Below are 22478 nucleotides of genomic sequence, written 5' to 3'. Positions count from 1 at the left end.
TTGTGGATGGTGGACAGACTCTGGGGAGGCAGCAGGTGACTTACTCGCTGGAGAATTCCTAGCACCTAATCTGCTTTTTATCCAGGGCATATATGTGGCAGGTCCAGACATGTTTCTGGTCAATGGTAACCCTCAGGATGTTGATAGTGGGGGATTTGCGATGCTGCCATAGAACCATAGAACAATTACGGCACAGAACGAGCCATTCAGCCCCTCGTGCCCGTGCCAGCCGAACAAACTAGCCATTGAATAATCCCACCTTCAAGCACCTGATCCATAGCCTTGCAGGTTACAACAATTCTTGCCATTGGACGTCAAGGGGAGATGGCTAGATTCACTCTTGTTTGAGGTCGTCATTGCTGGGCACTTATAGACTCATAGAGTCATAGAGTTGTATAGCATAGAAACAGGCCCTTCGGCCCACTGCGTCCATACCGATCATAATGCCTATCTGTACAAATACCACCTGCCTGCATTAATTCCATATCCCTCCATGCTTTGCTCATTCAAGTACCTGTCCAGATGCCTCTTAAATGTTGCTACTGTTCCTGCCTCCACCACTTCCTCAGGCAGCTCATTCCAGATACCCACTATTCGTTGCGTGAAACATTTACCCCTCTGATTCCCTTTAAACCTCCTCCATCTCACCTTAAATCTATGCTCCTAGTTTAAGTCGCCCCTACCATAGGAAACAGACGCTGGCTATCTACCCTATCTGTGCCTCTCATAATTTTATATACGTCTATCATGTCCCCTCTCAGCCTCCTTGGCTCCAGGGAAAACAGACCCAGCCCATCCAATCTCTCTTTATAACTCAAGCCCTCCAAACCAGGCAACATCCTTGTGAATTTTTTCTGCACCCTGTCTCGCTTAATCACATCTTTCCTGTAGTGCAGCGACCAGAACTGCATACGGTACTCCAAATGCGGCCTAACCTAATGAATAATAAAACATAAAAGATAAAAAAAACCCTGCTTCTGACACGTCAGGATAACATGCACAGAGTAAAAACAATGCTCATGTCTCATACCAGAAATTATATTTGATCAATACTTTCCAATCCACAGCCCTCCATATTTTTTTCAGACTTGTCTTTCCTGAATATTTCTACTGAGCAATACTAAGTTCCCATGCCTCCCCTTGTTTCAGCCAGAATTATGTAATTGCCACTAAAGAAATCTGTAATGTTGCGTCTTGTGGCTGCAGCTGACCAACCTTATTTGGCACGCTGCATGTATTGAAGACATGCACTTCAGTGCTCGCATTTGCCCCGTCTGACACCAACTGTACTGAACGGCTACGTCCTGCTAATGGACGAAAGTTCAGAGGGGTGGTAACACCCTGATGAGGAAGGGAACGGTAGAGAATTTATACGCGCAGTATAAAAAAAGAGGTGCTCGTACCAGCAAAATAGAAATGCTTGGAGAGGCAGAGGGAGTCAGAAAGTCAGGGATGTCGGTGGATAAGGACGTGCAAAGGGGTTTGGACGATCTGACTGCTGCGGCAGTTTGTGGCTGTGAGAAGCACAAAATGTGATTGGTTACTTTAGATACCCAATCAGATAGATACAGAACATCAGGCATTGACATAATTATAAACCCGCCTATCAGGAACACGGCCTTCTCCCATCCTTCATTAGCATAGGGCTCTGCGGATCCCTCTAAAATGCGAGCTCGAGCGAAGTTTTGGTTATTCTGTGTCTGAAGTTGATCGTTACCAACCATTCAGAATCTGATACCTTGAAAAATAAACCACTTTTCAAAACATAGGTAACTTCTGTCCGTTCTCACCATAAAACCTATTCCTCGAATCAAAGGCATTATCTACAACCAAGGTTTAGCTATAACCACGTGAAAGGTTTATTTGGAGCAGAATGATGTTTTTCGTTGGTTAAGGTCCCACGTGGGAGATTGGTTAAGAAGATAAGAGCCCATCGCTTCTCAGCCTTGCCTGGCAGTGGAGAAACGGTGAACAAAAACAAAAGTTCGCAGCCTTTTGGCTAAGATCAAGTGTAGTATCTGTTCTTATCAGTTACTTACCTGGCAGGGATGAAACCATGATCAGTGGCTTTTGATCCTGGGTATGTTTTGAGTGAAATGGCTATAACCAATCTTCGAGCTTCTGGCCAGGGAGTGCGTAACACCGTTTGGGTGGTGAAGGACAAGGAAGGAGATGTACCATTTTATTGTACCTTCTTCATCAAGAAAGTTCTCATTGATTGTTGTGGATTCCAAGCTGTGGACATCTTCTGCCTGCAGTACTTCCCCAATCCGAAATACTAAGGATCAGCAAATCCTTTTATGCTGGGCTGTATGAGCGAAGCCCACAGACAGCAGAGCCTCCCACTCCTACCTGTCACCTATCACAGAGGTCTTAGATGACAACATGAGGGAGACTCTGGACAAGTGACAAAGGCTGTGAAATCCTTCGAGATGAGTAAAACTTCTGAAGTGATGGTTTACTGGTTGAGTTGTATTCGGCCCTGTGGGACTGGGTCAGCCCAGACGTGCTGGAAGTATACGAGAGTATTCTCCTGGTTGGCAGCATTTCAGAATCCATGAGGAAAGGCATCATCACCCTCATTTACAAGCAGAAGGGGGAGAGGGCAGAAATCAGAAATTGGCCGCCCATCTCACTGCTTAATGTTGATTACAAGATTCTGTCCAACGTCATAGCCAGTCGAGTCAAGTCTGCTCTGGAGTTGGTGATCCACCCCGATCAGACCTGTACTGTACCCGGCAGGAAGATCTCAGATAGTCTCGCGCTACTCAAGGATACGATCGCCTACGTACGGGACAGGAGGGTGGACTCCTGCCTCATCAGCCGGGACCAGGAGAAGGCTTTTGACAGGATATCGCACACCTACATGATGGACGTGCTTTCCGAAATGGGGTTCAGAGAGGGAATCTGCGATTGGATCAAAGTGCTCTGCACAAACATCAGTAGCGCAGTCTCAATCAATGGGTGGGAGTCAAAAGGTTTCCTGATCTGGAGTCAGACAGGGCTGTCCTCTCTCCCTGTCTTGTTTGTTTGCTGCATTGAACCCTTTGCTGAGTCTATCAGGAAGGATGCGAGCATAAGAGGGGTGACAATCCCAGGCAGTGGAGTCACTCAGGTTAAAACCTCCCTGTACATGAATGACGTCGCCATCTTCTGCTCGGATCCGCTGTCCGTGCGCAGACTGATAAGCATCTGCGACCAGTTCAAACTGGCCTCGGGAGCTAAAGTCAACCACGGCAAGAGCGAGGCCATGTTCTTTGGGAACTGGGCTGACCGATCCTTTGTCCCCTTCACTGTCAGGTCAGACTACCTGAAGGTGCTGGGGATATGGTTCGGAAGGGCCGGGGCATGCACCGAAACCTGGAAGGAGCGAGTACCCAGGGTACAACACAAGCTGAGCATGTGGGAGCAGCGATCTCTCTCCATTATGGGTAAGAACCTGGTCATCAGGTGCGAGGCGCTCACGTTGTTGCTGTATGTGGTGCAGGTCTGGCCCATACCCCACTCCTGCGCTGTGGCGGTCACCCGAGCCATCTTCCGCTTCATCCGGGGATTCAAAATGGACCGGGACCAGAGGGACACGATGTTCAAACCTCTGGATAAGGGCCGAAAAAATGAACCCAACATCGCCATCATCCTGAGGACGACCTTCGTGTGCAGCTGCATCAAGCTGTGCGTGGACCTCCAGTATGTAAACTCCAAGTGTCACTACGTGCTGAGGGTCCATCTATCCCCAGTGTTGTGAAGGATGGGCCTGGTCACATTGCCGCGGAATGCTTCATCCAATTGGACTGTGCCGTACCACCTATCCTTCGTTGAAAATTTTCGGCAGAAAAACACCTTTGACCACCAATCCATTGGGAAGTGGTCTGCATGAAATGTCCTCGAGGCCCTACGGGAAAAGGAAATGATGGATCCTGTCGGATGGTTCCCCGAGCAGACTGCTAGAACTGTCAAGCAATCACCAAGATGTAGCTTGGCTGGTGGTGAGGAGAGCCCTCCCCGTCAGATCCTTCCTGCATGCTCGAAGTCTCACCCCCTCTGCACAATGCCCTCGAGGTGGCTGTGGTGGGGAAGAGACAGTTGCCCACCTCCTTCTGGAATGTGTCTTTGCAAAACAGGTGTGGAAAGAATGCAGTGGTTTTAGTCGAGGTTCATCCCAATCATCTCAGTAACACAGGAGTCTATGCTCTACGGGCTGTTCCCAAGGACGCACACTGAGATAACCATCAACTGCTGCTGGAGGACGATCAATTCGGTGAAAGACACCCGTTGGTCTGCCCCAAAACTTGCTCGTCCTCCAGCGCAAAGACTTGTCCACGACCGATTGTTGCAGACTGGCACATTCCAAGGTCCAGGAATACGTGCTGAGGGACGCACTAAAGCTTGGGGCAGCCACAGCAAAGGCTCAATGGGGAAAGACCTGTGTGTAAGGTCCCCCCACCAAGGTGAACTGAGGGGCTGGATCCATGGGAAACCCCTCGAACTGTATCAGGAAAATCTTAGTTTGCTGTAAAATGTATGTGGCAGGAAAAATGAAATGGAAGGGTGGTGAGGCAACACATTGAACCTGTATTGAAGGAAATTGATTTCCTTTGCACTATTTGTATTTTTTGACTTGGTGCTCTTTGGAACTGTTTTGTAATATATTTTTTACATATTTTTATGAATAAGGTATATATTGGAAGTAAAAAAAAGACAAGAAAACAGCAGCACCTTCCAAGAAGGGCGCCATGAAAGTTCTGAAGGAGACGCCAACAAAGGGCAGCAAGAAACGGAGAAAATCCAGGAAAGAAAGTTACTCCATCTACGTGTACAAAGTGATGAAGCAGGTTCACCCTGACACCGGCATCTCCTCCAAGGCCATGAGCATCATGAATTCGTTTGTGAATGATATTTTCGAGCGAATCGCCCGTGAGGCTTCCCGCCTGGCCCATTACAACAAACGCAGCACCATCAGCTCCCGGGAGATCCAGACCGCCGTGCGCCTGCTGCTGCCCGGGGAGCTGGCCAAACACGCCGTGTCGGAAGGTACAAAGGCGGTCACCAAGTACACCAGCTCCAAGTAAATATCCGCAATGTACTGAAACACACCCAAAACACAAAAAGGCTCTTTTAACAGCCACCCACATCTTCTCTGAAAAAGCTGCAACATCATCTCGATAGTATCGACTTATTTTGATTTTTTTTTATATCAAGTGATCTCTGTTTTACTCTCATAGATTCTGATTAATGCAGTTTCTCTGCCCGTGCGATCTTTCTGTCTCTAATTCATAATGTCGCCTACATAGATTACTGGCCACTGACCATTTCTGAGCTTTGTTCTCGGACATGTGCATATTCGGCCTCTTTGCTGTATTTCGATAATAAAAGCTGATTTAACGCACATACATCAGTTCGCAGTCACTTAGTTCCATAGTTCAGGTTTGAACTCAATAATTAATAAGGAATTGACCCAGATTAGATTCCCGGTCATTGCAATGCCCACTCGCGGTCAAATATGTTTCTGAAACCTCGCCGCAGAATGTGACAAATGAAAAGCCATGACTAAATTGAAGTTAACCAAAATTCTCAACATCCATGTTCTTCTCCCTTAAAGTTGATGGTCAAGTGTGCTGTGGAATTTTGCAGCTTAAAAATGTCAATGCAAATTCAGAAAGAAAGCTTCCAAAATATTCTCAACATCCAATCAGATTCACTTCCTTGCTTGATCAGCATCGCCCTGCAGCAAGTTTGTTTCCTTCAAGTGTTTATCCAGTTTCTTATTGAAATCATTGATTCTCTCTCCTTCCACCACACTTGTGGACAGCGAGGTCCAGCAGGTAAAACAGAAAAAGTTCTTCCTCACATTCCCTTCCATCTCTTGCCGTAAACCATCAGTCTGTGTCTCCTAGTCCTTGTACCATCAGCTAGTGGGAACAGGTTATCCTTGTCTATCTTATATACACATCTAACAAACCTCCTCTCAATCTCCATTTCTCTAAGGAGAACAACCCCTTACTTACATAACACAATTCAGAGTCATCTATCCAAGCTTTTCAAGAAGAAAATTTGTGTAGACAGGAGCATTAAACTAAGAGACTTTGATAGATCAACCGATTGTCTCTGCCCAATGCACCAGATTTTCTGTCTCCCCTGAACAACGTTGTGTAAAGTTTAAAGCATTTTCATAGCTTACACTTATTCAAGAACTGCTATGTCAAAGCATGACGGTCATCTTCTCAGAAATATGTCAAAATGCCGTGTTGAGAGATGTGCATGTGAGGAAGATGCACGTCGCCACGACAAAAAGGAGAAGCTGTGCAGCTGGAGGGGGCCCACAATGTGGGGGTGATGGATCATGACATCTTTTGCCTTTGTGAATAATAAGGACAGCTACAATAATAGGACTAATTATATGCTATGTACATCAATATATTACAGTCTGTTTGTGCTAATGCTTGTTATACCATGAAATGTTTTTTCCAAGGCTATACTCTGTGTCAACCTTTGTGTGAAAACAATGGGAGAGATGGGTTGAAGACCACAGCACTGCTTGTAGGCGGTGAGCTGAGATAAATGTGAACCTGCAGAACTGCAACAAAATAGATGCCATCAGCAAGAATTTGACATTTAGTATCCTTGGTAAATTAGAAAGAAACAGGAAGCATCTGTAATGTATGCAGATTGAACCATTAATAATCCGGACCAATTAAGATACTAATTAGGGTTTCAATTCGGTTCAACAAACTTTTGCTGGCTGAAATTAATTCTGCAAGGTCTCAGCAAACACACCGGCTCCCTCATTCTTCCTATGTTTCTGTTGTATTGTTTTGAGAGGAGGGGCTCAATAATAGCAAACACCCTGCAAACTGAGACCGCAGTTTGAGCATCTAAATGGGACTAGCTGCCAGTTTTATATGTTACATGTTCCCCCACACTTCCCCTCCTTCCCTCCACCCTAACCCCATGTTCGGCTTTTCAATTAGAACATTGATGAGTGTGAAATGGGGAAATTTCCCATTGGTGTTGAAATGCGGAACTGTTGCAGGAGATCAGCGCACGCGCAATATAGACCCGTCCAATATGATGTCAGAATTAGAAGAGCGCATGCGCACCCTCTCCCCCATCGCTGCCTCTGAACGCCACTCAGTGAGGGAGCGATTGTTAAAATCAGCTGCAAATGGAGACATCACAAGCCTGGGGTAAGTGAACAAACAGTATCTGCTCACAGCAGCACAACAGATTTGGACCCGCGTCTGCCGATGTGCTCATAGATTAGCATTGATTACCGGGTACATTCAGCGGGAGTGGGGGACAGTTTGTAATGTACATTGTGGAGCAGGAACTGGTCCTGGAACATGGAGTGAGCTGGGGGGGAAGGGAGAGGTCTTTCTCAGGCAGTGTCTGGACAGGGAGAGAGAGACAGAATATGATGAACTCACTATTGAAAATCATTGCTGATTTCTCTCTCCAAACAGTAATGAATGTTCCTGGTTTAGATCCAGTATCTCACTGTTAGTTTTTATTGAGTTGTGAATGGCAGAAAAAAATGCTGAATAATAAAGACGCGGTAGATTTCCAAAGACCGTCTACTGCAGGTGAGAAGATTAAGGTCACTTTTTTTTTAAACAGTGCTTACTTGTTGTCCGTTGAACAATGGGACATGGAAATAGAAATCTGGCTTACACAAATGTCACTACTCGATCGGGTATTCCAATTCATGGAGCAGTGCGGGGCTTGGATTGTTTCTGAATGCCACAAAATTATTGTTAAACCGCTCTAAATACCTGTCAAGTAGAAGCAGAGTTCTGCAGTAGTGCAGTGGACTCAGACACTGACACTGCTTGTGTTGCTGACTTTCCTTTTGTGATTGTTCAGAATGTTTATTGTTGAAAAGATTACTTTGATCACTTTTCTGTTTTCTCACTCAGCTGTTATTCAAGTATAAGAGTTACCTTTCTTTTCCTGCAGGCAAACACTTGAAGGAACCAGAAGGAAAGGCATGACTCCTCGACAGAAGGAAACGTGCATCCAGCTCGTTCCAATACACAGTAGGTACAGTATCAGTCACAAAGCACACTGACATGGTCAGGTATTCATTTCCACTATAACAAACAAAATAAGTAGTCAGACCCACACTGATTCCAAGGTTGAGAGACACATTATCAATTTGATAGTCAAATAGAGCAGTAGAGATAGGAGTTGTTTCTATTTCACTCCAGCTGACTGGTAGATACATCAATTACATTCCAAAAACACACACATTATCTGATTTAAATACATTGTGTCTCCTTGGTTGCAATTCAAATAACAAATCTTAAACAGAACAGACAAAATGTATCTGATTGAACGCTACAGAATGAATCCCAATAACGTACCCCACAATATAAACTGAGCTACAAATTACACACCAGTTCAAACATGTCACTAAGAGTCAGACAAAAACATACAGGATTAATTCATTCTCTACAAACCATTGGAATTTGACATTGCATATCAGGTCATGGTCTAAAATTGAAAGATTGTCATTCATAATTGCTTTTGCACAGCTACAAATTGGATACCAACTCACAAACAAGTATCGAATAAAAGCTACATCAATAAAATATCATTAATCCATATTTTAAATTAAACACAAGTAAACACATATTGATACATTAGGTGTTAAACAAAGAGTTGCCAACACAATGCCTGAGATACATATTAAGTACCAAATACAACAGGATCCCACACTCACATACAGCAGATAGGCACATAGAAGCAGAATTAATCTAACTCTCAAGCAGGGTACCAGAGGCTCACAGATTGAGAATGAATCTCATGTACAGACACAGTACCAATAACTTACATATATTGATTAAGTTTGACATGTGTTCACAGAACAGATACATAATTTCTCCCACATTTGCATACTCCCCGAGAGACAGACACATAAGGAATGAATTCCAAATGCACATTCAGTATCAGTGACTGTCAAATTCAGAATGAACCCCTCATTCACACACTGGACCAGAGACTGAAAGGTACAGAATGTGGCCCACAATCATATAAATAGCATAAGAACAAAGAAACAGGAGCAAGAGTTTGGCCCCTCCTGCCTGCTCTGTCATTCAATAAGGTCATGACAGATCTGATTGTGGCCTTAAATTCAATTTCTTGGCTGCACCCATAACCCTTTACTCTCTTCTAGATCAAACATCTGTCTAGCTGCACCAGAGACTGAGAGATATATAATGCATCCCAAACTCAATTACAGTACCTGAAATTGATGGACACACGACAAATCACATTGACATAGAGTAGTCAAGACTAGAAAAGACAGAATGAATCCCACAATGCCATTGAGTACCAGTTAATGACAGGTATAGAATGAATACCACTCTCACCCACTGTACCAGTCACTGAGAGCCACACAATAAGCAACACATTCACATACAATGCCAGAGACAGAGATACTGAATGAATCTCAGGCTCCCTATTACTGATGAAAAATGAATTAATCCGCACTTATATTTAGTTTTAGTTACTGATGGGTACAGAGGTATATTTAGACTCCCAGGGAATACCAGAAACTGACATACACCGCATTAATCCCACCTCATACAGAGTACTGGAACCTGCAATGATGAATTGGAACCAGATATAATCACAAATTAGCAAATAAATGTTACTGAATAAAGTACACATTTACATATGCCAAACTCAGATTGATGGGTTTATAATGCTGACCATAGCTGCCTTCCAAACAGTTGACCCGGGTTCCTTACTGCAGGTCAGACCTCAATTCTGGTACCATCCAGCTGCATTTTCTAACTTAAAAATTGCAATGCGATTTCAAAAATAAAATTGACAAAATACTCTCATCATCCATGTGTCAGAAACAATGGCAAAGATCTTTGGTCAATAGTGCAAAAAAAGGAGACTGTTAAAGTTTACCTGTTAAACTGAGCTGTGGGTAAAGATGGAACCCACAAACTTGGACTCACAGACCAGAAAGTGACAGGGACAGAGTACAAGCTACACAGAGATATATCTGAAGCTGAAAGATACACAATAGGATGTTTCTGACATAAAATAAACTGACAGGTGCAGATATATCTACACTCACAATCATAAACAGAGAGATAGAGACAGATTGCAGTTTATGGATTGAGATATATAGAGTGAAACTTACGCTTGCATACCAGAAACTGAATGATACAGCAAAACAGACAAGAAAACAAACCTCACCTACCAGATGAGAAGTAAACCATAAATACATACTAGAAACAGAGAAGCATGAAGCAAATCCCACATACACACTCCAGAACCTGACAGGTAAAAATCAATACTGCAAGACACAAAGGATAAAAGGTTCAAACACACACTCACATTTCAGTGGCAGACAGATACAGAGTAAAACCCATACTCCCATAGCAGAAACTGACAAACACGAAGTGAAAACTACACACATACCAGAAACTGACAGGTACAGAACAGAATACATATTTAAATACCAGAAAATAAAACCAATATTCACACACCACAGAATGACAGGTACAGTGCAAACCCCACATCATACTCCAAAAACTAACAGATACAGACTAAATCAATACTCCCGTACCAGAAACAGTCAGGTACAATGACGATCATTGGACGATATTTACTTTGTCGGGCAGGGAATTAATAAGTGACAGAATGATCAAAATGGCTGGTCAACGTTCTTGTTTGAGAACTCAAAGTTAACTTGGGCTGAAATTTGAACAGTTGGTATTGAAATCACTGCAGTAAATCGACTCTTTCAGAGAGGCTGTCAGTGGATCTTAAAAGAGCCTTTGTGCTTTATTTCTGTACATTGTGTGGATCCAGAAGGATCTGTTGGGCATGGTCACCTCCTTTGTCACTGGGCAGCAGCAGCCCCATCGCGGTAGAGATGTGCATACAAAAACCCTCGGTCCCAAATAATTGTAGGCTGGAGCCATTTCCTGGCTGAAAGTGAGTTGTGCAATGAGCGAATCATTCATTTGTAACTATTTTAATTAGAGGGAAATAACAGAGTGTTGTGGAGGCACATTCAATTGAGGCCTTCAAAAGAGAATTGGATAATTATATGAAGAGTAATGCAAAATTACCAAGCTATGGTGAAAAGGCAGGGGGGTGGGAGTAGGTGAGCTGTTCTTGCAGAAACCTGGCCTGGATACAATGGGCCGAATACCCTCTTTCTGTGATGTAACCATTCAATGATTCTATCCTTCGATGATAACATAAACATAGTAATGAAAGCAAAGTGCTGGAAATACCCATAATTTGTAATACCCAGGGCTGACAGGATCTGTGGAGAGAGGTCTGTGACCTTTACTCACAGTATTTCCAGCACATTCTGTTTTTATTTCATATTTCTGGCATCCACAGTATTTTGTTTTGATTAACATAAACTAAAAGGTTCAGAATAATATGCTTGCAAAGCATTTGATTAATCAAAAAGCTGTGGTGTTTAGTTGCTTTATAAATGAAGCCTGAGGGGCCTGTTTCAAAAAGCAATCTTGTTATAGTGGGAGGGGTGGAGGGAATATCTCCCCTCTACAGCTTCCAACCTCATAGTCCCGCAACCCTGGACAGCCTGCTTCTATCTCCTTCCCAAAATCCACAAACAGGACTGTCCCGGCAGACCCATTGTTTCAGCCTGTTCCTGCCCCACTGAACTTATTTCTTCCTACCTTGACTCTATCTGTTTTCCCCTGGTCCAGTCTCTTCCCACCTACATCCATGACTCTTCTGATGCCCTACATCATTTTGACAATTTGCAGTTTCCTTTCCCCAACCACCTCCTCCACTATGGATGTCAAATCTCTCTACACCTCCATCCTCCACTAGGATGGTTTGAGGGCTCTCTCTTTCCTTGAACAGAGGCGCAAGTAGTCTCCATCCACTGCCACCCTCCTCCACCTGGCTGAACTTATTCTCACATTGAACAACTTCTCCTTCAACTTCACTCACTTCCTTCAAGTAAAAGGTGTTGCTCTGGGTACCCACATGGGTCCTAGTTATGCCTGACTTTTTTGTGGGATATGTCGAACATTCCTTTTTCCAGTCCTACTCAGGCCCCATCTCCCAACTCTTTTTCCAGTACATTGATGACTGTATCGGTGCTGTTTCCTCCCTCCACCCTGAACTGGAAAACTTTATCAATTTTGTTTCTAATTTCCACTCTTCTCTCACCTTTACTTGCTCCATTTCCGACAACTTTCCTTTTTTTCCTCGACTTCTCTGCCTCCATCTGTGGGGATAGGCTGTCTACTAATATTCATTATAAGCCCGCTGACTCCCACAGCCAGCTCGACTACACTTCTTTACACCTTGCCTCCTGTAAGGACTCCATTCCATTCTCCCAGTTTTTCTGTCTCCAACGCATCTACTCTGATGATGCAACCTTCCACGACAGCGCTTCTGATATGTATTCCTTTTCCCTCAACCAGAGATTCCCCCCTCCCCCCCCCCACCCCACCCCCAACTGTGGTTGACAGGACCCTCAACCGTGTCCGGCCCATTTCCCGCACCTCTACCCTCACCCCTTCCCCTCCCTCCCAGAACACAAACAGGGTTCCTCTTGTCCTCACTTTCCACCCCACCAGCCTCCACATCTAAAGGATCATCCTCTGCCATTTCCACCACCTCCAGCGTGATGCCACTACCAAATGCATCTTCCTCTCCCCTCCCCTGTCAGCATTCCAAAGGGATCATTCCCTTCTCGACACCCTGGTCCACTCCTCCATTATCCCCACCACCTCATTCCCTTCCCATGGCACCTTCCCATGAAATCACAGGGGGTGTAATACCTGCACATTTACCTCCTCTCTCCTCACTAGCCAAGGCCCCAAACATTCCTTTCAGGTGAAACAGCGATTTAATTGACCTTCTTTCAATTAATATACTGTATTCCCTGCTCACAATGTGGTCTCCTCTACATTGGGGAGACCAAACACAGACTGGGTGACCACTTTGTGGAACACCTCTGCTCAGCTGGGAAGCAGGACCCTGAGCTTCCAGTTGCTTGCCATTTCAACGCACTCCCCTGCTCTCATGCTCACATTTCTGTCCTGGGATTGCTGCAGTGTTCCAGTGAACATCAACACAAGCTCGAGGAACAGCACCTGATTTACTGATTAGGCATGCTACTGCCTGCTGGACTGAACATTGAATTCAATCATTTCAGAGCATGACATGCCCCCCATTTTTATTTTTTATTTGTTTATTTTATTTCAGTTTGTTTAGTTTGTTGCTACTGTGCCTACCCACTTTTTTTTCATGTTTGTACTTTGGGCTAGAGCTGTTCATTTTTCTGACAATTAACACCCTCTCTGCACTAATGCTTTGTCTTTCACCACACCATTAACATGCCATTTTCCTTTGCTCCTTGACCTTCTGGTCAGTTGTTCTCTCTGACCTTGTCATGTCAATACCTTCTCTTTTGTAATCTCTTGCCCCACCCCATCTTAATTTGCTTAAAACCTATTATATTTCTAATATTTGCCAGTTCTGTTGAAGGGTCACTGACCTGAGATGTTAACTCTGCTTCTCTCTCCCTAGATGCTGCCAGACCTGCAGATTATTGCCAGCATTTCTTTTTTTTAATATCTTCTCTTAAATGTGGAGACCAAAACTGCACACAGTATTCCAGTTGTGGTCTCACCAAAGCCGTGTACAATTTTAGTAAGACTTCTTTCATTCCTGTACTGCAATCCCCTTGCAATAACGGCCAACATGCCATTTGCCTTCCTAATACCCTGCTGCACCTTTATGTTATCTTTGTGCCTTCCTTGTATGAGTACTCCGAAGTGTCTCTGAACATCAACACTTTACATTTTCACACCTTTTCAAAAATATTCTGCTTTACTATTTTTATGACCAAAGTGAACAACTTCACTCTTCTCTACATTATACTCTATTTGCCAGCGCGTTGCCCACTCACAACGTGTTTATATCTCTTTGCATCACTCTACATACTCCCTGCAGCTTACCTTTCCACCGAGCTTTGTATCATCAGCAAACTTAGATACATTACTCTCTCTCTCTCTTCATTCAAGTCATTAATATAGAGTGTAAATAGCTGAAGTCCCAGCACTGATCCTTGAGACACCCCACTAGTCACTGCCTGCCAACTTGAAAATGCCCCGTTTATGCCCACTCTCTGCTTCCTGTCCTCTTTCCACACTAATACATGACCCCCTAGCCCTTATCTTGCCTATTAATCTTTTATGTGGCACCTTATTGAATGCCTTTTGAAAATCCTGGTATACTATATCTACTGGTTCCCCTTTATCTACCCTACTAATTACGTCCTCAAAAAACTCTAATAAATTTGTCAAGCAGCATCTCCTTTTATTAAAATCATGTTGACTTGTTCTAATGCAACTTCTCCAAGTGCAATTTTAAGCTTCGTTAATAATAGTTTCCAGGATCTTCCCAGTGACTGATGTTCAGCTAATTGGCCTGTATGATGGAACCATAGAAACATTACGGCACAGAAGGAGGCCATTCAGCCCATCGTGTCCATGCCGGCCGAAAAAAACTAGCCCCCCCATCTAATCCCGCTTTCCATTACCTGCTCCCTAACTTAGTGGGTTACAGCACCTCAGATGCATGTACAAACAACGAGGATGGGATTCAAACCCACATGTGCAGAGTGCAATGGACTAACAGTCCGTCGCCTTAACCACTTGGTCACCTCATCCTGCTGTAGCCCTCAGTTTTCTCTGTCCTGGGCTTGCTGAGGTGTTCCAGTGAACATCAACGCAAGCTCGAGGACCAGCACCTCATTTACCAATTAGGCATGCTACAGCCTGCTGGACTGAACATTGAGTTCAATAATTTCGGAGCATGACGGGGCCCCCCATTTTATTTTAATTTATTTATTTTTTGATGTGTTTATTTTGTTCTGGTTTGTTTCTACTATGCCTACCCACTGTTTTTTTTTTCATGTTTGTGCTTGGGTCCAAGGCTATTAATTTTTCTGTCAATAAACACCCTCTCTGTACTAACACTTTGTCTTTCACCACACCATTAATATACCGTTTGCCTTTGTTCCATGACCTTCTGCTCAGTTATTCCATGAACTTGTCCTATCGACATGATAAATGTCAAGGAAACTTTTTTAAACAGTGGCTGTTGATTTCCGTTGTACAGTTAGTCCAATGGGAGCTGGAAATAGAAAACTGACCTGCACAAATATCCCTGCTCTATCGGCTAGTCCCATTTAGAAAGCAGTGCAAAAGTTGGATTGTTTCTGGACCTCACTAAATTGTTAGAAAAGCGCCAAAAGAAACAGCTGGTCGGCAGAAGCTGGGTGCTGCAATGGTCTACTGCCTTCCCATTAGTTTGGGTACCTCCTTCTAACAACCTTAGTTGGCATCATGGACCATGAAGAGGCCAAGCGAAAACACACAGGAGGAAAAATCCTAGGATTCTTTTTCTAAAATTTGTAACCAGCCTAAAATAAACCATTGAAACAAAAAGAAAAATGGATTCAGACACTGACATTTTACATTGTTGGTTAATATTTGCATTTGTTCGGAATGATGATTGACTGAAAAAATACATTCATCTCATTTCTATTTGCACTTCGCCTGATCTTTGATTTTCTTCCTTCCTGTAGGAAAATACTTGAAGGCACCAGAATGAATGTGGTAATTCCTCAGCACAAGGAGAAGCTCCTTGTCCAGAGACAAGTGGTAAGCTCCTTCTAACACACAGTAGGTACAGTATTACTGCCACAGTGCAGAGACACAGACAGGCCATGAGTTCCACAGTCACAGAGATCAGAAGTAGTCAGACTCACACTGAGCACAAGTTCCAGAGGCACATTCTCAATCCAGCAGTCAAAGAAACCAGCAGGGATAGAAGTTCTTTCCAATTCACCCAACTTAGTACTGCTGAAAGTTTGGCACATCAATCTCAGCTCAAAATCACACCCACTTTCAGAAAGGCACTGTATCAATCTCGCAAGAGTGCAGCTTTAGCTACAAATTAATTAACAGATGGAACAGCTCATTGAAAGGTACAGAATGAATCCTAAGAATTTAGCCCAGACTGCGGACTGAGTGGCAGATTACAATGCAGTACAAAGATCTCATGCAATGTCAAAAGGAAAGTTACAGCATTAAGTCAATTAGTGCATACTGCAGTACACATTAAGTGCCAATCCAATAATCTCACTAAGAGCCAGAATGAAAGATGCACTGTCAATTCCATTAATACAAACTGAATGACTCTGATCTTACTGACCAGACCATTTATCAGTTTGAAATATATATGATCATTCACAGATGTTTTAGATTTAGATTAGATTAGAGATACAGCACTGAAACAGGCCCTTCGGCCCACCGAGTCTGTGCCGACCAGCAACCACCCATTTATACTAATCCTACACTAATCCCATATTCCTACCAAACATCCCCATCTGTCCCTATATTTCCCTACCACCTACCTATACTAGTGACAATTTATAATGGCCAATTTACCTACCAACCTGCATGTCTTTTGGCAGGAAACCGGAGCACCCGGAGAAAACCCACGCAGACACAGGGAGAACTTGCAAACTCCACACAGGCAGTGCCCAGAATCGAACCCGGGTCCCTGGAGCTGTGAGGCTGCAGTGCTAACCACTGCGCCACTGTGCCGCCCTGTGTTTAAAGTTACAGACGAAATACTGGTCCAAAACACTCTCTCAACTTAATAAAATACAGTTAAAAGCTGAAGTGATCCATATTTTACATGAAAAGTGAGGGAAGCAAATAATGATAAAGTACGGTGTGAAACAAATAGATCTCAATAACATAACTGAGATACATATTATGTACAGAAACAGAAAAATCCTGCACTCATATACAGCAAAAGTGTCCCAAACATACTCTCAGTACCACACAGTGTCAGTAGCTGCGATATATGGAATTAATCCCACACTAACTGACTGACCCAGAGAGGTGGACACATAAAGAAAGAATTTCAAACACACATTCAGTATCAGAGACTACCATATACAATATTAGCCCTGCAAGTGCGCACACAGACTGTACCAGAGTCTGATAGATATCGTGACAGCCACACTCACATACCAAAACAAACACTGACAAATACCGAATGAATCACATGCTTGCAGTCAGTATCACAAACTGATGAAATGAGAATTAACCCCACACTTGCATTTAGTGTGAGAGACTGATAGCTAAATAAAGGATATCCACACTCACATAGTACCATAGACTGACATGCAGTGTAGAGGATTGAAAAATTAAAGGTGATAACACAATACAATGCCTGAGACTGACAGGCACAATAGAAATCTAATTATTTAACTCTGGCAGATATCGATTTTGTCTCACTCTCACAGAAAGAATTGAAGACCGAAAGATATTTATTGAGACCCAAGCTTGCACATGGTATCAGAAACTGACTGACCTGATAATTAAAATTACACACATACACAGTACCACAGACTGACATATAGAGAATGAATTATACAATCAAATTCTGACTCTAAGAGTGATGCTTGCACAATGAATCTCACAGTCACATTTAGTTCCAGAGACTGACAGATACGCAATGTTATACACATTCACACGGGTAGCAAACTGATACAGAATGAACCCCACGTTCACATACAATTCTCATGACTGACTTACAGAATTAATTATACAGCAGTCAAAGAAATCTCACTTCAAAATCACCCCCACTATCAGATTGAAAAGCACTATTTCAATCTCACAAGAGTGCAGCTTTAGCTAAAACTTTACTGACAGATGAAACAGCTAGTTGAAAGGTACAAAATGAATCCTAAGAACTTAGCCCTGACTGCAGACTGAGTGGCAGATTACAATGCAGTACAAAGTTCTCATACAGTGTCAGAAGGAAAGTTACAGTATTAAATCAATTAGTGCATACTGTAATACACAACTGTAACCTGGAATTCTCTTCCTAATAGCACTGTTGGTGTACCTAGACCGCAAGAAGTGCAGTGGTTCAAGAGGGCAGCTCACCACCACCTTTTCAAGGGCAATTGGGGATGTGCAATAAGTTCTGGCATAGCCAGCGATGTCCATATCCTCCGAACGAATGAAAAAACCTCCTTCATTATTCCTTAAAATTAATCGCATACATTCTCTCTTTGACCTCTCAAGGATATCATCCCTCTCTAGTGTTAAAATTATTTATTTAGAGTCAAAGAGTAGTTACAACACAGAAGGAGGTAATTTGACCCGTCGTGTCCATGCTAGCTCACTGCAAGCGCAACTTACCTCGACCTTTTACCTGTAGCTCTGCATTTTTTTTTCTCTTCAAAGAATTATCTGGTTCTATTCTGAAGCCCACGATTGAACCTGCCTCCACTGCACTCTCAGGCAGTGTATTCCAAATCTGAACCATTCGCTGTGTAACAAAAACATTTTTCCTCATGTCACTGTTGCTTATTTGCCAATTATCATAAATCAGTGTCCTCTGCTTCTGGATACTTCAGCGATGGCTGATTTCCCCCTCTATCAACATCCTGGGGGTTACCATTGACCATAAACTGAAGTGGACCAGCCACTTAAATACAGTGGCTATAATAACAGGTCAGAGGCTAGGAACTCTGCAGCACGTAACTCAGTTCTTGTCTCCCCAATGCCAGTCCACCATCCACAAGGCAAAAGTCAGGAGTGTGATGGAATACTCTCCACTTGCCTGGATGGGTGCAGCTCCAACAACACTCAAGAAGCTCGACGCCATCCAGGACCAAAGCAGCCCACTTAACTGGTACTCCATCCACCACCTTCAACATTCACTCCCTCCACTACCGGTGCACAGTGGCAGCAGTGTGTACCATCTACAAGATGCTCTGCAGCAACTCACCAAGACTCCTTCGACAGCACCTTCCAAACCCACGACCTCTACACTTAGAAGGACAAGGGCAGCAGATGCATGGGAGCACCATTACCTGCAAGTTCCCCTCCAAGCTACACACAATCCTCACGTGGAACTACAGCACTGTTGGTGTACTGGCCCCACGTGGACTGCAGTGGTTCAAGAAAGCAGCTCACCACCATCTACTCAACGGCAATCAGGGATGGGCAATAAATGCTGACCCACGTCCCATGAATGAATTAAAAAAGTGCCAATGGGAACAGTTCCTCCATATCTACTCTACTCAGCCCCTCATGATTTTGAAAACCTCAATCAAATCTTCTCTTAATATTCTCTGCTCTGGGTCTGGGTCCATTAAAATGGCGTGAGATTACATGAATCACAAGTTAGTATGCAACAACTGATTAAGAAGACAAATAGAATCTTGACAGTTATTGCAAGGGAAATCGAATATAAAAGTAGGGACGCTTTACTGCAGCTGTACAGGACCTTGGTGAGACCACATCTGGAGTCCTGAGTGCAGTTTTGGTCTCCTTATTTGAAAGAAAATGATATATTGTGTTTGAAGCAGTTCAGAGAAGGTTAACTCGACTAGTTATGGGGATGCATGACTTATCTTATGAAGAAAGGTTGAACAGGTTGAGTCTATACTCGTTGGATTTTAGAAGAATTAGAGGTGATCTTATTGAAACATAAATGATCCTGAGGGGACTTGACAGAGTGGATACCAGCAAGATGTTTCCTCTTGTGGGGGAGACTAGAATGAGGGGACGCAATTTAAGAATAAGAGGTCTTCCTTTTAGGACAGATATGAGTCATTTGTCTGTGGAATTCTCTTCCCCAGGAAGCAATTTATTGAAGACTGAGTTGGATCGATATTTTATAGACAAGGGAGCCAAGGGTTATGGGGCGCAGACAGGAAAGTGGAGTTGAGACCACAGCCAGATTAGCCATGATCTTATTGAATGGCGGAGCAGGCTTGAAGAGCTGAATAGCCTACTCCTGTATCTAAGTACTATGTTCCTATGTTCCCCAACCTATCCACACAACTGAAGTTCCTCATCCCTGGAACCATTCTCGTGAATCTTCTGCACCCTCTCTAATGCAATAATATCCTTCTGAATGTGTGGCACCCAGAACTGGACACAATACCCCAGTTGAGGCCGAAACAGTATTTTATACAGGTTTAACATAACCTTCATGTTTTTTATACACTAAGTCCCTATTTGTAAATCTTGGAATCTCATATGCTTTCTTAACTGCTTTCTCAACCTACCTTACAGACTTCAACGATTTGAGCACATTGCATGAATACTTTCCCCTCCCCCACTTTCCGGTTTTGCTTTCCAGAATGCCTTGTAGCCAATAATATTATGTTCCCATTCCTCCCCTTCTTTCTGCCAGGTTTCTATTTTAGCTGTATGGCGACATATAACTGCAGCTCATCGAACCTATTTACCTTGCTACCCTCATTTAAACACATATAACAAAAATCCATCTGAGACAGTCTCCCATTTGCCCCTGTCTGCTCCCTCCTATTTCTGAACTATTCAGAACTGCTAAGTTCTGATGATGGATAAAAATGCATAGGTGGTCTGAGGTACGGAATATAAGAGCAGGGGGGTTATGTCGGAACTGTATGAATAATTAGTTAGGCCACAACTTGGGTACTGTGTGCAGTTCTGGTCACCTCATTACAGAAAGGATGTAAATGCACCAGAGAGGATACTGAGGAAATTTACGAAGATGTGGCTGGGACTGGAAAATTGCAGCTACAAGGAAAGATTGGATAGGTTGGAGTTATTCTCCTTGGAACACAGGAGGCAGAGGGCAGATTTGATTGAGATGTACAAAGTTGTGAGGGGCCTGGACAGAGTGGATGGGAAGGGCCAATTTCTTAGCAGAGAGGTTAACGACTAGGTAGAATAGATTTAAAGTGGATATAGAAAAAGTAGAGCGGAGATGAGGAAAAGCTGTTCTCTCCCAAAGGGTGGTGGTGGGTCTGGAACTCACTGCCTGCAACAGTATTAGAGAAGGAGCGAGTAACCAGGGTACAACATAAGCTGAGCATGTGGGATCAGTGATCTGTCTCCATTGTGGGTAAGAACCTGGTCATCAGGTGCAAGGCGTTCATGTTGTTGCTGTACGTGGTGCAGGTCTGGCCCATACCCCACTCCTGCACTGTGGCAGTCACCCGAGCCATTTTCCGCTTCATCTGGGGATTCAAAATGGACCGGGTCCGGAGGGACACGATGTTCAAACCTCTGGATAAGAGCGGGATAAATGTACCCTATATCACCCTCATCCTGATGACTACCTTCGTATGCGGCTGCATCAAGCTGTGTGTAGACCTCCAGTACGCAAACTCCAAGTGTCACTACGTGCTGAGGTTTTCTCTGTCCCCAGTGTTGCGAAGGATGGGCCTGGTCACATTGCCATGGAACACTCCATCCAGTTGGACTGTGCCGTACCACCTATCCTTCATGGAAAAATTTCTGTGGAAAAACACCATTGACCACCAATCCATCAAGCAGTAGTCTGCACGGAATGTCCTCAAGGCCCTACGGGAAAAGGAGATGGTGGATCCTGTCAAATGGTTCCCCGAGTTGACTGCCAATGTCATTTGACGGAATGCCTCATCACCAGACCTTTCAAACAAGCACCAAGATGTAGCTTGGCTAGTGGTGAGAAGAGCCCCTCCCCGTAAAGATTATTCCTGCATGCGCAACGTCTAACTCCTTCTGCACAATGCCCTCGAAGTGGCTGTGGTGGGGAAGAGACGGTTGCCCACCTCCTTCTGGAATGTGTCTTTGCAAAGCTGGTGTGGAAAGAGATTTAGATTAGAGATACAGCACTGAAACAGGTCATTCGGCCCACCGAGTCAGTGCCGACCATCAACCACCCATTTATACTAATCCTACACTAATCCCATATTCCTACCAAACATCCCCACCTGTCCCTATATTTCCCTACCACCTACCTATACTAGTGACAATTTATAATGGCCAATTTACCTACCAACCTGCAAGTCTTTTGGCTTGTGGGAGGAAACCGGAGAAAACCCGCGCAGACACAGCGAGAACTTGCAAACTCCACACAGGCAGTACCCAGAATCGAACCCGGGTCCCTGGAGCTGTGAGGCTGCAGTGCTAACCACTGTGCCGCCCCAGATGCAGTGGTTTTAGTCGAGGTTCATCCCAAGCAGCTCTGTAACACAGGAGTCTGTGCTCTACGGGCTGTTCCCAGGGACGCACACTGAGATAAACATCAACTGCTGCTGGAAGACGATCAATTCGGTGAAAGACACCCTTTGGTCTGCCCGAAACTTGCTGGTCTTCCAGTGCAAAGTGTTGTCCAGGACTGATTGTTGCAGACTGGCACATTCCAAGGTCCAAGTCTACGTGCTGAGGGATGCACTAAAGATTGGGGCAGCCGCAGCAAAGGCTCAATGGGGAAAGACCACAGTGTAAGGACCCCCCACCAAGCTGAACTGAGGGGCTGGATCCATGGAAAACCCCTCAAACTGTATCGGGAAAATTTTTGTTTGCTGTAAAATGTATATGGCATGAAAAATGAAATGGAAGGGTTGTGAGGCAACACACTCCTGTATTGTAGGAAACTGA

General features: G+C 44.0%; 1 pseudogene; it reads left to right on the top strand.

Annotated features, from left to right (window-relative positions):
• Positions 1-1979: 1979 nt before the first annotated feature.
• Positions 1980-2111, top strand: LOC137356518 (U2 spliceosomal RNA; annotated as a pseudogene).
• Positions 2112-22478: the final 20367 nt, after the last annotated feature.

Source organism: Heterodontus francisci, chromosome 45 (assembly GCF_036365525.1).
Source record: "Heterodontus francisci isolate sHetFra1 chromosome 45, sHetFra1.hap1, whole genome shotgun sequence".
In the NCBI taxonomy this organism is placed as follows: Eukaryota; Metazoa; Chordata; class Chondrichthyes; order Heterodontiformes; family Heterodontidae; genus Heterodontus; species Heterodontus francisci.
Note: the sequence above shows the minus strand (reverse complement) of the source record. Positions and strands in the feature narration are given on the sequence as shown.